Below are 17053 nucleotides of genomic sequence, written 5' to 3'. Positions count from 1 at the left end.
TGTTGGGATATTATTGGCTCAAACATCAGGAGAAACTCCCTTCTCTTTTTGAATAGTCCCATAGGATCTTTAACATCCAGCTGAATAGGCAGATGGGACCTCAGTTTAATGTCTCATCTGAAGAGTGGGGATGAAGGGGTGAGTCAGAAGGACAGAGGGATGGAATCCCAAAGAGCTGAGACAGAATGGCTGATCAACAGTGGGAAGGACAAGGCAGGGGACATGAAGCAGGCCAGTGTTCACTGATTGAAGGGAAAAGACAAGTTGGTAGGGTTGAAGGAGGTGGTAGTGGTAGGATGGGTCGAGGCTTTGGAGGGATTTGAATAGGAAGAGGAGGATCTTGAATTCAATCCACTAGGGGATAGGCATGCATTGGAGCTGAGCAAGGATGGGGGAGTGGGGCAGGGGGTGGGGGGGAGTGAGGGGTCATGGACTTCCCCGTGAGGGAGAGGACATGGGCTGCAGAGTTCTGGATAGTCTGCAGTTTGTGTAGAGGGGAGCTGGAGCGCTCAGTGAGCAGGGTATTGGAATTGTCAAGCCTGGACCTGATGAAAGCATGAATGAGGATATTGGCAGCCCAAGGAAGAGGGAGTGGCAGAGGTGGGAAATGACTTGAGACACACAGAAGGAGCATGCTTTTTGCAAGCCTTGCTCTTCTTTGGGCACTCAGGCAGATTTCCAATGCTTTGCCTGTTGCCTGCTCATACAGGGTTCTCCAATGAAAACCCTGAAGCAAGCCCCACAACAAAACAAGCCACACACGATGTCTGGGAAGTGGCAAATAACAATAATAACTGTGATAGAAGGCCAAATGCTGGAAACAGGTTGCCAAGCCATTGGGAACATCATGCTGGAAGATGGCAGAATTCTTGGCAGCAATTCCCTGCCAAAAGTACAATATGAATGTGCTCTGGAGACTGTATAGCATTGGAGCCGCACTCCTGGAGGAAAGTGTAAATGCAGCATGAGTAAATGGCACAGAGCTTGATGCCCTGCTCCGCTTTCTCAGCTCTGAGTGCCTCCACTGTATATCCCGAGAACACTAAGTGAAGCAATCTTACCGAGTCAAAAGGGTGACTGGCATTCAAAAACAGAACAAACCTGCAGACACACAGAACTCCAAATTCGGATGATTGTTTTTAGTCCAACTCAACTGAAAGCGACATGGGACCACTTAAAACCCAACATAAATAAACTGAGTTTGGCATATCTCAATGATGTGCTGTCCTTCAAAGGGAATAAGAATCCCTAGAACAGACTGGCCAGGAGGTAGATTGTGTATTCAAGAGGGAATTACCCATTTGGTGAAGAAATTGATTGAGGGGTGTGATCCACAGAGTAGGATTTTATTATTATTTTATTATTATTATTTTACTTTGGGACCAGCCAAATGGACTGCATTGGTCTTTTCCGGTCCTGTGCATTCTTATATTCCTATGTAAGAAGAAATACATCAGCTATAGTGAGGACAGTGTGTAAAAAGCACAACTTTTCTGCAGTGTTAACCTAAAATGTCTTTCTGTGCATGCTGAATGCCACACACATGCCACAGCCTTGCTTCACCATTAATATTAATATTGTTCAGAGTCTTAATTGTGTTAGGAACAAAATGTAATTTGATGGTAGCAGTGGGTGAAAGACACAGGTTCAATGTTTGTATTCTCAATTTCTTGGGCAGCTAATTGAACAAAATCACTGACTGAACCCCCTCCATACAGCTTCACAAAGTCCTAATTGTGTTTGGATTGTTGCATTGCCAAAACAAATCCCAACATGCTCCAGACTAAGAATACATGAGTAAATTCACACTATGTTAAACCTCTTCAGTAATTTCTTGCTGACACTAGATACTGTTATGTGCATTATAAAGGGTAAGACTTAGGTGTCAAAAGTGTTGAAGTAATACTGTACTTCAAACAGTATCTGGTGTCATAATGGTAACTTATGATTGTCGTACCTTGTTATAATAATGCACAATGTAACTTTAGTACCTTATGTGATCTGCATACTTGGGTAATTTGTATGCAGTCTTTACCCTAAGACAATTAATTTCTGCTGTGCACTAGAAACAGATTAGAACCATAGTCCTTATATTGGACAACATTTATTTTGCCAAAATGTCTCAAAGCTCTAAACAGTTTTTTTGTCATGTGTATTTACTGTGTAGTTACAGGCAAGAGGAGCAAACAATTTGCACGTAGCAAGGTCCCACAAACAGCCATAATCAATTTAACTAGAGAATTGTTGGCCAGGACACTGGGAGAAACATCATTCTTTTTCCTAATAGAGTCATGGGATCTTTAATGTTCATTTGAACAGGCAGTCGGGACCTTGGTTTAATGTCTTATCCACTTGACAGTAAATTTACTGCTAAGCATTTTGGAACCTCTCAGTGTGGTAAGGCATTATACAAAAGTCCTTTCTTTCTTTCCGTGCCAGAAACCTGTGTTGGGAGAATATTTAAATGATTAATTCTTCATCTGGTAATTCCTTGTTGACCTGTACATGCTTTTTGGTTGGAGACCAAGAATTCACCTGGGGCTCAGGAGAAGAACATCAAACAGGCTTCCCTCCTGATCGCTCACCAATGGTAAAGTGTGAGTGAATGGATATTGAATATGACTTGGATCACTCAGCTGTGATTTGATGTCTGTCATGCTTGGATAGCCTGCCAATAGTCACTGTCTGGGCTCACGCTTGAAAATATTCTTGCAGTGATCCACTAAATATCTATTTTTACAATCAAGCCACACTGTTGAATGAATCAAAAGCACAAATTACAGTGCTCAAAGCACTCCGAGATGTCATCCTATGTGAAGTGTGCTATATAAATGCAAGTGCAAGTTGTTGTTCTTCTATAGTAAATAAAAATTCTGAGTGAAATTCATCACTTTTCAAAATTACGACAAGGAACGTGTTATGAAACATTGCAAATTCCACCCTTTTATTTTTGCTGTTAGAAGACATCTAACAAAATGTAATTCTTCCCTTGTTCTCCGTGCTGTATCACAGGTACAATAATAATCCTTGCATTTGATATAGCGCCTTATCACGTCTTCGAGACATCTCAAAGCATTTCACAGAATATACTGTAAAGTGAATTGACTGTATATTTTGTAGGCAAAATGTGGAAGGAAGTTCCTATATAAAGGAAGTTCCTATAGGACATCTAATTATAAAAAAGTTCAGACCTTAATAACTACAGCAACAGTAACTTTACAGCACCCTTTGTGCAAAATGATGTCTCAGACGCTTAATAGTGATGGGGTCGGACACCTCGCAGGGGAAGGGAGAAGTGACCGTGTGTGCAGTCGAAGAGATAGGTTTTGAGGCAGACTCAAAAGATAGAATTATTATTGCCAGCAAGTATTAAGTGGCGATTCTTAGCTAGTCTATAACTTTAGATTTTGGCACTATAAGTTTATAAAAGGAAACCCTCTATCAAGCTCTGCAGTTTAATGGAAAGAAAATACAATCCTCTCAGCCACCCACCAAGCCCCATGCATTTACAGATCTATGTCTCTTTCAGAACAGTGGTATAATCCAGCACACAATCTAGGTCAATGAGAAGAATAACTGGATGAAATGATTTGCTGCATGTGCGTAAAGTTATAAACAAGTTGGCTCTCAATGCTAAGAATTGGCAAATCATATTGAAATAAGATCAAACGTTTACCCAATTGTACAGGGCTTAAATGATTCCTCAGTCCATAGCATTACAAATGGCTTAATTTCCACAGCTTTCTGATGCTCAATAGTGAAGAATTTGGAGGTGATAAAGTATATGGGAGGTGTAATATGATAGTCATCACTTGAGCTAATTATCACACTACACACCGCATTGGTTCTTATGGATACGAATCCCAAATTATGTTAGGGCATATTAGCATACGTCTGAGCTGTGGTACACTCAGTTCTTCTGACTGAAGCTTGCTCGACTTAATAGAAGTGCTGTTTATTCCTCTCGCTCACTGCCAACATGAAAACCCAGGTGAAAGCCAACTTTTAAGCTTCTTTCCATACCGTCATTGAAAGCAAGCAGTCTGAAGCTTTCTGAGCTTGTCTCGAAATAACACACAGGAGACAAGTCTCTCTTTTGAAAGTGGGTAAAAACTGAACACAAGATGCTTGTGCCATGTACGGATTTTGAAAACAGATTGTTAAGTTTTCAGCACTTCAACTACTTTGCTCATATTAAACGACCCTAAGTGTTAAAGACAATATATTCAAAGAGTATATGACTGTTCATTATTTGTTCAGAGTATGTGATATTAAATGAACATGAACTAAATATTTTACCTAAAGACTACTTTGTCGATTAAAGGTTTGATCTCATTTTCATTTTCCCTAATCATTATGACCACAGCTTTGGACAGTATGGTACTTGGCACATCATACCTTGCAATTGCCATCCCATTATTAATCTATCGTCATTCATTGGGTAGCAGGATACACAGGATTCTGTCGTGCTTTTGGACATGTGATCGTTGGGGGGAGGGTGGAGGGAGTTTACAGAAAATCCTATGAAGCGCTTTGAGACATCCTCCCAACATTAAAAGCCGTATATCTAATGCAAGGATTTTTTAATATTACAAACTTTAGCCCTTTAATGGAAAAATATTTCTTATTTATCAGGAACTGTGGTAACAAAAAATAGTAATATATAAACTTAATATGTCTTATATGTCAAAATGTTTCACTTAACAAAGAGTTATATTCTGTCAAAGAGTTACATTCTTGGCCGACTTCATTGGTTCCCTATCCTTCAGAGGATCTAGTTCAAGATCCTGGTCCTCACCTACAAAGCCCTCCATGTCCTCGCCCCACCCTACCTCTTCGACCTCCTAACCCCCTACCAACCCGCCCGCTCCCTCCGCTCAGCCGGCTCCGGCCTGCTCCAAGTCCCCCGACCCACCCGCCCCACCATCCTCCCGATGTGAAAGGCACTATACAAATGTAATCTTGTTGTTGTTATATTAAAGTTTAGTGAATGTTGTTATTTAGGTGCAATGTGATTTTAGTTTCTCTTAATCTTTGTATTGTCGTATTGTTACTGTGCTGTTTTGAATCATGAAAGTGAATCAGTGGATGATTTGAGGTCCAGTTACTGTCTCACACAGAACGAGGTACCAGTTTTGATGTACCAATTTGTGACCATCTTTACAGGAGCAATAATGATTGGCTCTAACTTATTTCTTGGCATAGTGTCAGTCTGGCTTAGTTGGTAGCTCTTCTCACCTGTGAATAAGAACCCATATATTTTATGCTGACACTCCAATGCAGTGTTGGGATGTGCTGCATTGTCGGAGGTGCCATCCTTTATAATCCTTACGTTTGATATATCATATCTTAAACAGAGTCAGCTATAGGGGTATGGGAAAAGGGCAAGTAAGTGGGACTGAATGGATTGGGTTGAATGGCTTTCTTCATCTTTTTGAATAGTGCCATGGGATCTTTAACGTCCACCTGAACAACAAAATTACATTTATAGAGCGCCTTTCACGTCAGGAGGACGTCCCAAAGCACTGAGCAGTCAGGTGTCGGGGCCCGAGCATGGGGGAGGGGTGGTGTAGGGGTGAGGGAAGGCAGAGAGGTGGGAGGGCGACCAAAGGCACAGTCGAAGAGAAGGGTCTTGAGACCGGCCTTGAAGGAGGCACAGGGGGGAAGAGAGGCGAAGGGACCGTGGGATGGAGTTCCAGAGTGTGGGGGCAGAGAGGCTGAAAGCCCGGCCACTGATGGTAGGGCGGGTCAGGCGGGAGACATGGAGCAGGTCAGAGCCCACTGAACGGAGGGAGCGGGCAGGTTGGTAGGGAACAGGCCTACAGGGAGCTTGGTTTAACATCTCATCCAAGTTAAACCAGTATAGCACTGATACACAATCCAATCTGTGCTCAGTACGGTGGATCTTAGTCAATAATTGTGAATGGTTCAAAGTGACGACTAGTTAATAAATTAACACATCCACTGGCCACCGTTGTCAAAATATGTTAAATAACATATCACAATTTTTATTTGTGAAAGTTTTTTTGTATTAACATCCAGAAATAAACGGACTACATCTGCTACAAACCCGCCTCAAGTGTAACTCTCCTCTGTGGTATACAAATGTAATGTTATTGTTGTTGTTGACTCTTGCATTGTTTGCACTTTCACATTTGCTGCAGCATCTCAGCACTTCAGTACATTGAAGTATCTCGAAAGGGTGTATTTATTCAATACATTGTATCAGACCTCTAATGTGTGCCATATAAAATTGAGAAGAGATGTTTTTGAACACCCAGACTTGTTCAGTTCCTATATATTGAAGAGATGCAATTCATGTGCTTTTCGCAACAATATTGTGGCACTACAGCTTTAAATATTTCAGGCTTTCAGAGAAGGCTGAGTGGAGGTGAAACAATGTTTGGCTTTATTTTTTCAATAAATCCTTTTTTGTTGCAAATATGCTTTATATCCCAGCACTGGGCCCTGTCGTTCCAGGAATCATTCACAATGAAACCTTTCTTAAAGACCACACCTGTTTATAGTCACCACCTGAGGTCATTCCTGGGGATAAATGAATGACTCATTATACTGTGAGACCATCTGTCTGTGAAGACCACCTGAAATCCGTCTCAGTCGTGGTCGCCGTAGACATGTGTCATTGTATTCGCAGCTTCAGTTCTTATCTTACTTTTCTGTAATTGGTTCCCCATTTCTCATTCACATGATCTTCCTTAAAAAGGAGAATGGAGCAGTCTAGTCAGTGAACATTATTAAGATGCCATCAATGCTTGAAAATACTGCACTTCTCACTACCTGCCTTCCTCCAACCCTTTTATTTTCTTCCTTCCCCAGGCAGCCTATTTTTGAAGGGCCAAACTCAAGCTGAAATCAGAATAACCTTATTCCTTTTATGAGCCACATAGGAGTATTTTGTTGAACATTTTCATTCCAACAAGTTAACTTTTTTGGCATAAGAACATCCTCACTGCTTGTAAACCTCCAGCAGATCTTTAGAACTGCAAGGCCTATAAGGGTTAATGGATTGAAAAATGCAGAAACACTCAGCAATTAGATAGGTTTCCCACCTGCAGACCAAACAAGAACAAAAAAAGCTTTATGCTGCTTATAATGCACAGCAGCACTTTGAAAACATATTAACCAGCATTGGTCCTGCAGCAAAATACAGGACCCTCTCTGTATCGGGCATATTAGGTTGGAAACACAAGCCATAATTTGAAAGACATGATTGATTCTAGACTATCCTGGCAACAGAGGAAGAACTCATTACTGCCAGTTAACGATTAAACACTCAGAATAACTCATAGGCATCTCATGAGATGACAGAATGGCTCTGGATGACATTAACGCACACAAAAGAGGCAGGTCGAGACGCAGACACTAGGGATGAGCAAAACAAAACAAGAAGTTTCACTGTGGCGTCTAATATGCGGAGATTTGTAAAAGGGATCCTCAATATAGAATCCTACACTTATCCGGTTGTGCTTTGTGGCAACCAGCCAGAATGTTGCTCGAGGTTCGACCTGATTGATCTGCCACTCCTTTGACTTTACAGATGCCGGTTTAAAATGATCGATATAGCTCTGCTTCCTGAGCACTGGTAACCACATCAGCTATCATTCGCCAGGTCGCTTTAGTTATAATAATTGTTACATTTGATGTAAAGTTTTCGCATTGGGAGGACATCTCAAAGCACTGAAAAGCAGATCTTTTATTTCCAATGCTTTGCCCTTTTGCAAGACATGATGTTACTGACAACTTGATAACGGGGAAGGTGGCATGTTTCACTCCTCACTTGTAACATAGCCCCTGATGTATTGGGCTCAGAGGAGCTTACAGTAAATGTACACAGTCATTCACTTCATGGCTGTTTTTGTGAATTCTTGCTATATTAAATGGCAGTTGTGTTTGCCTACAAAACAATCACCACATTTCACAGTACTTGCTGTGAAGAACTTTAAGATGATTCAACAAGATAACAGTATTCACACACCATCAAACGAAAGTTCTGTTGCCATCTCACTGTTCCAGCCCACACTTATGCTCCACGGTTCCGGTTACAGGGTCTAAAACACAGTGCTTCCTAATAGGATTCCTTAATAACATTTCACCGAATCAAAGACTCAGGGATCTCAGATGGGGACCTCCATCCAGTAGCCAGAAACGTGTCTGCCCAGCATAGCTCAATTCCAATGCAATCTAGTTCCAAAGTAGAGTTCACTAGTCAAGGCATAATATAACTCCAGATACAGTGTCTTAAGAAAATTATTGAAGGATCCCATTCTAAGTTGCTGAATTTTACACCCCTTTAACTTGAAAACATCAGATTCTTATTTTTTTCACATTGTTCTTTAGTAATGGCCCATTTTCCTTTCCCGTTGGTAATTCACGAAGGCTCCCAGACGCAGACACTCTAATTACTTCTTTCTTGATGTTTTATCGGTCTGGGAATTATTCCATTCATTAAACAGGCCAAACCGGTTAGCAGACGCTTCTATTTTGATTGAAAATGTTGCCGGATCTTGTTTTTCCTGTTGAGGTATTGTAAGGCTCGGTGACTGATGCAGTAGACTTCAGTCAGGGCACAGCAGGTGCCTCCAGTCACATGCCAGTGCTAATTATGGAAACTCATTCCTTGTTCCACTATACCACACAGCAGTGTGGGTCCAGTTTTCATTAGTTAGTATTTCACAACTCACACAGTTGTGGTGATTTGTGTAATCTTCAGTATCGTAAACATTAACTGAACTCTTTATAAGATCTGTGGCAAGGACCTCTGCAGAGGGTCAATCCTGTTCATCTATGAAACTGGAACATCTAACTTTACCACCAGTGAGCCAGTCTGGGAATGCCTGTTATTTCACTAAACTTTGAAATAAGCTCTGTTCCATCAAGCTGCTTTTGCAGGGAATTCTGTCTTTGATCACACTTTTGGTCATCTCTCCCTCACTGACCCCGCCCCCAGCCCTCAGGCTCCCATCTCCAACTTAGGGTGCCAAACCAGTATTTTTAAGAGGCTTGGTACATGCTCCTAATGTGAAAGGTGCTATATAAATATAAATTTGTATTGCTATATTTTACAGAGTGGGGTTGAGCAGAGCAATACAATACAAATTCAACTTTTATAGCACCTTACGCATCAGGTGGGCATCTCAATGCCCATAACAATGCTGGATGGGCACCCAAGCTGGGGGTGGAATTTGTGGTGGTGGGAGGGGAATGATGTCTGAATGCGCATTTAAAGAGGTACAATACTCACATTTATAGTTCTCCACAAGGATGGGCTGAAGCATAGCACCACAGTACTGTGTGGATGAGAAAGGCAACACTTACAATGCAGTAAACTGAATATGTATGCAGTAACATTATACTGTAGGGATGCAGGAGTTAACAAGTAATGTTTACAAGCAGCAGTATAGGTTTTAAGAAGAGCAGCACCTCTATTGCAATGTTAAAAAGAACCTTTGTGAAAGGAAACATTCACTTTACACTGGAATGGAGGGCAATTGAGAGGGTTAAGTACCCACATGGCATCAGTGCTGGTTGAGATAAGAGGACTGAGAAGGAAATTGGCAGCTGGTGTGCAATGCTTTCAGATCATGCACAGACATTTCCTGCTATTATATAATCCTGGAAAGTGTGCATCAAGAGGCCATTCGGCCCATGGTGTCCTCAATGATTTTTCCCAGTCACGCAAAGAAACTGGGAGGAAAACAACAAAAGCAAAACAACGGGAAACAAATGAAGTAAAATGTGTTGTACAGAAGATCTGACAGTGTAAGGTGGCAGTAATCCAATCGAGGGATGCAGTGAACATCATAAACTGCAGGAGCAAAACTCAAGTGGTTTGTTAGTCATCTGAATCCTGTGATTAGATTACTGCCTGTAATCCTTTGACATCCCCCCACTATGTTTTATACTGTGTGTTTTTCTTTAATGCCTTAGTGTAAAAAGACAAAAGCTATGAGTGGTGTTTGGCCATTGCTCGAATTTTCACAGCGGACAGCTTTGCATATCATGTAACGGATGATGATGCGAGGCCTCAAAAAGGATCTACTCATGACACAGCACCTCATATAACATTGGGTAATGCCATGGACTTCAGGGAGCATGTGCACAGCAACGTCCCACAAACTGTCGTGGATTGAGTGACCAATTACTGTTAGGTTTTTTTGAAAGGAATTATTACCCCCAGAAAAGCAATCGACTAACAACCGGAATCCTACTTACTAGTCAGTAAGCAGAGGAGTGTGGAGTGAGAAAACTTTTCCAACATTTCACCCTGCTGAGAATTGAACCCAGGTCTCTTGCTTGAGAGGTGAATGCTCAAACCACTGAGCTACGGGACTCCACATTTAGCAATCAGTTTCCACACAGCAATGTCCCACAAACAGCCATGAAATTAATTACCAATTTTATCTGGGGGATTGCTGTCCAGGACACAAGGAGAAACTCCTTTCTCATTTTGAATACTACCATAATATCTTTAACGGCTATCTGAACATACAAATAGGTTCTTGGTTTAACACCTCATCTAAAGGAAGGCTTCTCCTTTGAGGAGCGCACTCACAGCATTGTATTGGAGTGTCAGCCTAATAATAATAATAATCCTTGCATTTGATATAGCGCTTTTCACGTCGGGAGGATGTCCCAAAGCGCTTCACAGAACACACTGAAAAGTGAATTGACTGTATATTTGTGGGCGAATGCGGCAGCCAATTGCGCACAGCAATGTCCCACAAACAGTCGTAGATTGAAAATGACCAATTTATTATTGTTTTTGGTTTTTGGAGGGTTTATTATTAGGCTCTGTGTGGAGTAAGGAAACTTGCCCAAGGTTGCCTAGTTGCCTAGACTGAGTTCAAAGTCCTGGAAAAGAACAGGATAATGGGATTATAGAAGATAGCTTTCTTGCGGGAACTAGAACCAGCACAGACACGATGGGCTGAATAGCTTCCTTCGGGGTTGTAAACGTGCTATGCTATGTGAAGAGTGCTGAGCCCACATCAATGAAAGCAGTATATGGAACACAATGAGGAGAAGAACCCCTTGTTATTACACATGATGAATTACAAAGGAATTCACCATCCAAAGAGTACATAAAAACTCTCAGGCAAGCCGGGGTGACTTCAAGGCTATAATCTAATTCTGAGATTCAGGTGACGGGCTGTAAATCGCTTCAGCTTCCCTTTCTCAGTTTATGACATGATTTGAAGTCCTCGATCAGATTACTGCTTAGTAATTATTGCCAGGTGTCCATTCTCCTCTGCACACATGCACGTTTAAAGCATTCCGAGTGAGTCCAGGCTAGCAACCAATGGGGCAGTGAAGCTGTCCTAGGGTGCAAGGTAACATTATAAGCAATTTCTCAGCCTTGCCCAATTGGCTTGATAGCATAAGTCCTAAATTGCCATTGAAGTTATTGATAGTTTGACAACAAACAAAGGTTGTATAAATATGTAGCGTGAAGATAAAATTTCACTGGGCTGTAAGGATTAACGCAAGGGAAGTGTACTCAAGCAGCGGTAAATGGAAATCAATACTGAAAAGAGATAGGCAAAGCTTGTAAAATAAGTTTCCAATTACAGAGGAATGATTAAGAGCAGCGATAAGCTTATTACCAGTGTAATAAATCATCAAAGCATCGAAGTGCTGGTTCTTAAGTGGTGCATAATCTTGTACCTCTTTGCCATTATTACCTGCTTTACGTGACAGTCGCTGATCCTGTTTGTCCTGAATTACAAGGGACCGAGCAAATAGGGTAGATTTGTTCACTGGCTGCTCGCTGCAGCACATTAATGACATGCTTCTCTTTGACAATTGACTGGAATCTGACTTGACAACCCTCTGTTGCAGTATTCTGCTGCGTGACCCTGACAGACACTAATCTAGCACGCGTTGTGGTGTTAGGAAGACGTGCTACGTAAATACAGATTGATAAAAGTTTCAATTTCGATGAATGTATTCAAACAGATTTTTGCCTTATTAAATTATCTTTATATTTGATACAGAGCTTTATTATTGACACTTCTCAAAGCGTTTCACGGGATTTACTATGAAGTGTCGTCACTGTATATCTGTAAGCAGATGTGACAGCCAATGTGTGCACGTTGATGTCCTCAAAAAGACTGAATGGGCACGCTGATGCTCAGAGACTGTGTTCCCGTTTCATAGGTCATACTGACATGCAATATCTTATTGACAACATACGCTTCAGCTTTTGAATCAATCTTAGCTAGTGTTCACACCCAGGAGACGTTCCTTCCTTCCAGACATTAAGTTGCCAATCCTTGCCAGGGAAAATAACACGGGGAGCTAGCCAGATAATGGGAACGAGGGCAAATTGGCAGGGGTTCAACTCTGGGGCACATTTCAGCAACCTCGAGTGACTAGTTACACAGAGGCCAAGGTTTTGCTTGCTGCCCATCCTCTTGACTGAAGCTGACAGTGGAAATGATAGAATGGCATACAAGGGATTCACTGAATGAAGGTTTTAATAAGGGAATGAAGTCATACTCCAGCACCGGGGATCAGACAAGCACTGTAACAATGATCCTCCAGAATTACATATCCCTATCCTTCAATCCCCCCCCGCCCCAAGCCATAAAATATAATCTTAAAAAACGTTAAGTTAAAACTTTTTACAAGTAACATTTTTTTTACAATCATATCTCCAGCAGCCACTACCGCTATAATCCAACACTGATCATAACAATGGAGTCAGATGTCTAATATTTCCAAACACTTTCCACTCCTCAATTCAACAATAATATCACAATACATTTCTTGGAATAACCCTGCCTCAGCCACCACCCCCCCCACCCGACGCTAACAAATTGTAACATCAAAATCCATCTTGAAAATGTTTCAACTCATTACTCCTGTGTCCTATAAAGAATCATTCACTTTACGTCTCACTTTTCTTACTTTGTTTGCCACTTTCTCAGAATTAGTTTTTCGTATTTTTGTAGATTTTCAAATAAAAACCAGAGTCAGTAGGGTTCAAGCTCCACTTAAGGACTTTGAACTCACAGTACAGATCGAGACTCCAGTGCAGTGGATGTGCTGAATTGATGAAGGTGTCGGCCTTCAGATGACACATTAAACCAAGTCCTGTCTGTTTTGTCAGGTGGAACTTAAAGATCCCAAGACATTGCTTGAAAAGTAAAGGAAGGTTCTCCCAGTGTGCTGACCAACAGTCCTCCAGATAATTCACTTCATGGCTATTTGTGAGACATTGCTATGTGTAAATTGGCTGCGTGTTCATCTACAAAATGTACAGTCACTATACTAAAAAAACTTGTGAAGAGCTTTGACATGTCCTTCAGACGTGATCAGCGCCATTTATTATTATATTAAATTGGCTTGATAGGCATAAAGCAAAAAGTTTTTGCAAGCTTTTGCAAGAGCCCATCTATTCTCTTATGTCAGTTATACACTTTCACAGAGAGAGAAGCAAGAGATGTAATTGGCCCATGGGTGGGTTGAGTGGGCCTTGACCAGTAGGCCAAGGAGGCATTGACATGGGTCAAGATCTGTCAAGATGGATGGAGTTCTTTAAATGAGGTGACAGATCATTCACCACAATTGTGCTGAAGCACATATGAGAGAAAAGGGAAGAAAACAGCACATTCAGGCATCAGCATTTATGCTGTAACCTGAGGGTTAAACGTGAAATGTTGACCCTTAAGTCAGTAATAGAAGCCAGTGCTGACATGGAGGAGCATCATTGATATGGTTCAAAGGCTTTACTGTCCGTCTCTCACTCCTACGACAGGCATTCAAGTCTTTTATCACACCAGAGGAGGATTCTTTATTATATGATCTGGGGAATGACTGGGTTAAATAATTATCTTTGGATTTGATATAATGCCTGATCACATTATCGAGACATCTCAAAACGCTTCACAGAATGTAATGTCAAGTGGATTGACTGTATTTTGTGGGTAAAACTCAGCAGCCAGTTTTGCACACATCAAACTTGGTGCCATGGAATGAGTGACCAATGTTTTATTTGGGGGATTTTTGGTCAGGACATCAGGAGAAATTCTCTTCTCTTTTCGAATAATGCCATGGGATCTTTAATGTTTAATCTTTAATCTTTCATTCCAGAACACACCAGGTTTGTGTAGCCTCCCAACAGGGAGCTGGAGGTGACTAAACTTGATGCAACGTTTCCTAAAGTAGCAGCTCGGGTACTTTTGTTTTTAATATTTTGGCATCTTTACGGTAATCCTGAGAAAAATCTGGATCAAAACTGTGCAGTCAGTGTTCAGGAATGTTAGAGAGACCTATTCCTCTCCTACAGTTCCATCCCGCTCTCCCTTAAAACTACTGTCATTACTCCTCTCCTCAAAAACCCACCTTTGATCTCTCTAACCTTGCAAACTACCGTCCCATTTCCAACTTATCCTTCATTTCTAAAGCCCTGAAATGTGTTGTCAACCAACTTTGGTCACACCTCTCTCTCCACTACTTACTTGAGCCACTCCAGGCTGGTTTCCGCTCCACTCAAGGCACCGAGACAGTGGCCATCACAGTAATAAATTATGTCCTCTCTACTGTGACCAGGGCTCCCTCTGCCATGTTGTCTTCCTGAAGCTCTCTGCTGCTTTTCACACGACTGATTATGCAATCATCCACTAAGGTGGATGAGGGAAGAGAGGCGATATCATCTCTATTGCGATGGGTTTGCAATTTCCTGGTTTGAGTCATACTTAACTAACCTCCCTCATTTTGTCTCCGCAAATGGTTTTTCCTCCCATCTCCACTTTCCCTCATCCACTCTGACCATACCTCACACCCAACTCAACCATAATTCTTATCCACGCATCTCCCTTTTCGATTATTCCAATGCTCTCCTAGCCAGTCTCCCCAGCTCCACCATTCATAAAATCCAATTAATTCAAAGCTCTGCTGCTCATATTTTCATCCGCACCAAACTCCGTATCTCTATCCATCCAGTCCTTGCCATTGCTGTAGTATCACTATGGTACGACTTGCAACAAAAAAATTATAGATAAAAATTCTGCCTGGTTCTAGTATTAATGAAGCATTTCAGAGCAGACAGAATTTGTCAAATTCTTAAATACTGGTACAATCTTTCGTTTTGAAGCGATTTTTCTGTAAATTTATTTTAAGAACTAAGAAAAGGGCTTCAAAGTTAAAACTCAATTTGACAATAGCCAAATATTGCACACTCTGAAATGTTAGGTTAATAGGATAACTCTAGCCCCGAGTCTACTTTTTACCTATTGGTCTATGGTATATTAATTTACCCCACAGCTTTCAAAGAATATTATGGGCTGGCTATTCATTACTGGCAATGCTTGGGTTTCATTTCTAATGAATCAACCTATATGATTTAGAATTTATTGAAATGACTTTGTACAATATGAGTAAAACCAGGAAAAAAATCTTCAGGATTTTGGAATTGTCCATTCTGTCTTTTGATAACAAACACAGTTATCATCCAGAGAGTGCATGTGTCTGACTTCAAATACTTGCATGTACTATAAATAAATAGGGACGTATATAGGTTTTGAGACTGGGAAAGTCCGGGCATCAACTATACGATCATGTTTGCCAACATTTCCATGGGAAAGTTAGGTTGTCTTTTTTAGGGCTCAGATAGGGTCAAGGGAGCTGGTCTGCTGGAAAATAATAGCAACTTCTTAACAAACTAAGCATGTTTTATCTATTGGACAGTTATGTTCTTTGTAAAAACGAGGTTACCCAAAATGCATTCATTTTCCATTGTAGATGATGATGCTGGGCTTATTCTGAGAGAACAGAACATTATGTTTGGACGAGCACATCTCAAAGCAGGTATGCAGCATCATGAGAAACTAATGCAAGAAGGGCAACAAGGAAAGCATGTATCTACAAAAGTATTTAAGGAACATAACTCCTGCTCTCTGGAACTCTCTCCCTCAATCCCTCTGCCTTGCTCACTTCTCTATTTTGAAAACTCAGCTAATAACCTCTCTTCTCACTTGCAGCTCCAACCTCTTTAACCTTCCTGGCCTGACCCTTAGACTTATTAAACCTGTGTGCAATCAAGTTGTCAGGTTCGATCCTCAGCTTCCCAACCCATGTTCTGTCCCTGACCAGGACTGCTTTCCTCCACATTGCCACATTGCCCGCCTCCAACCGCAACTCATACCCAACACAGCCGAAACCCTTATCTACGCATTTGTCACATTTTACCTTGATTGATTATTCCAACGGCCTCCTTGCTGATCTCCCCAGATCCACCATGGAGTCCTGTAGCTCAGTGGTTAGAGTACTCGCTTTGCAAGCGAGAGAGCGGAGTTCAATTCCAGACAGGGCGAAACCTTCGGCAAATTTCCTTACTCCACACGCCTAATAATAATCCCTCCAAAACAAAAACAATAATAAATTGGTCATTTTCAATCTACGACTGCTTGTGGGACATTGCTGTGCGCAATTGGCCTCCGCGTTCGCCCACAAATATACAGTCAATTCACTTTACAGTATATTCTGTGAAGCACTTTGAGACATCTAGAAGACGTGAAAAGCGCTATATCAAATGCAAGGACTATTATTATTATTCATAAGATCCAATTAATTCAAAACTCCAATGCTTGTATCCCCACCCACACCAAACTCCATTCCCCCATCACCCCAGTACTTGCCAGTCTCCATTGGTTCTTTAAACTCACATAAATATTACTTCATGCCTTGAAATCTTCTTACTCTCTGATCTGCTTACTCCCAACTCCACTACCTTCGTTCAGCTGGCTCTGTCTCCTACATGTCTCTCGTTCCCTGCACTCCACCATCAGTGGCTGTGCTTTAGCGACTTGACCACAAAACTATGGAGCTCTCTAACTCAATCCCTCCGCCTTGCCTCATCCTTGCCCATCATCAGATCATACCAGAAAACCTTCCTCTTCAGACGTGCCTATGGTCACCTCAACTCACTTTCCCTCTCTCCCTGACTCGTATCAAGCTCTGCCACTGTTGAGTGTTCTGAGATGCTACCCTGCATGAAGAGCACTATATAAATGTAAATTATTGTTCTTTG

General features: G+C 41.4%; 1 long non-coding RNA gene across 1 annotated transcript in view; it reads right to left on the bottom strand.

Moving 5' to 3' along the window:
- Positions 1–16381, bottom strand: part of LOC121852180 — a 45387-nt gene extending 29006 nt beyond the window's left edge. Inside the window, exon 1 of the long non-coding RNA XR_006086062.1 lies at positions 16213–16381. This is a non-coding gene — a long non-coding RNA (uncharacterized LOC121852180). The remainder of the gene's footprint in view (positions 1–16212) is intronic.
- Positions 16382–17053: the final 672 nt, after the last annotated feature.

Source organism: Callorhinchus milii, unplaced genomic scaffold (assembly GCF_018977255.1).
Source record: "Callorhinchus milii isolate IMCB2004 unplaced genomic scaffold, IMCB_Cmil_1.0 Scaffold2, whole genome shotgun sequence".
NCBI classification, from domain to species: Eukaryota; Metazoa; Chordata; class Chondrichthyes; order Chimaeriformes; family Callorhinchidae; genus Callorhinchus; species Callorhinchus milii.
Note: the sequence above shows the minus strand (reverse complement) of the source record. Positions and strands in the feature narration are given on the sequence as shown.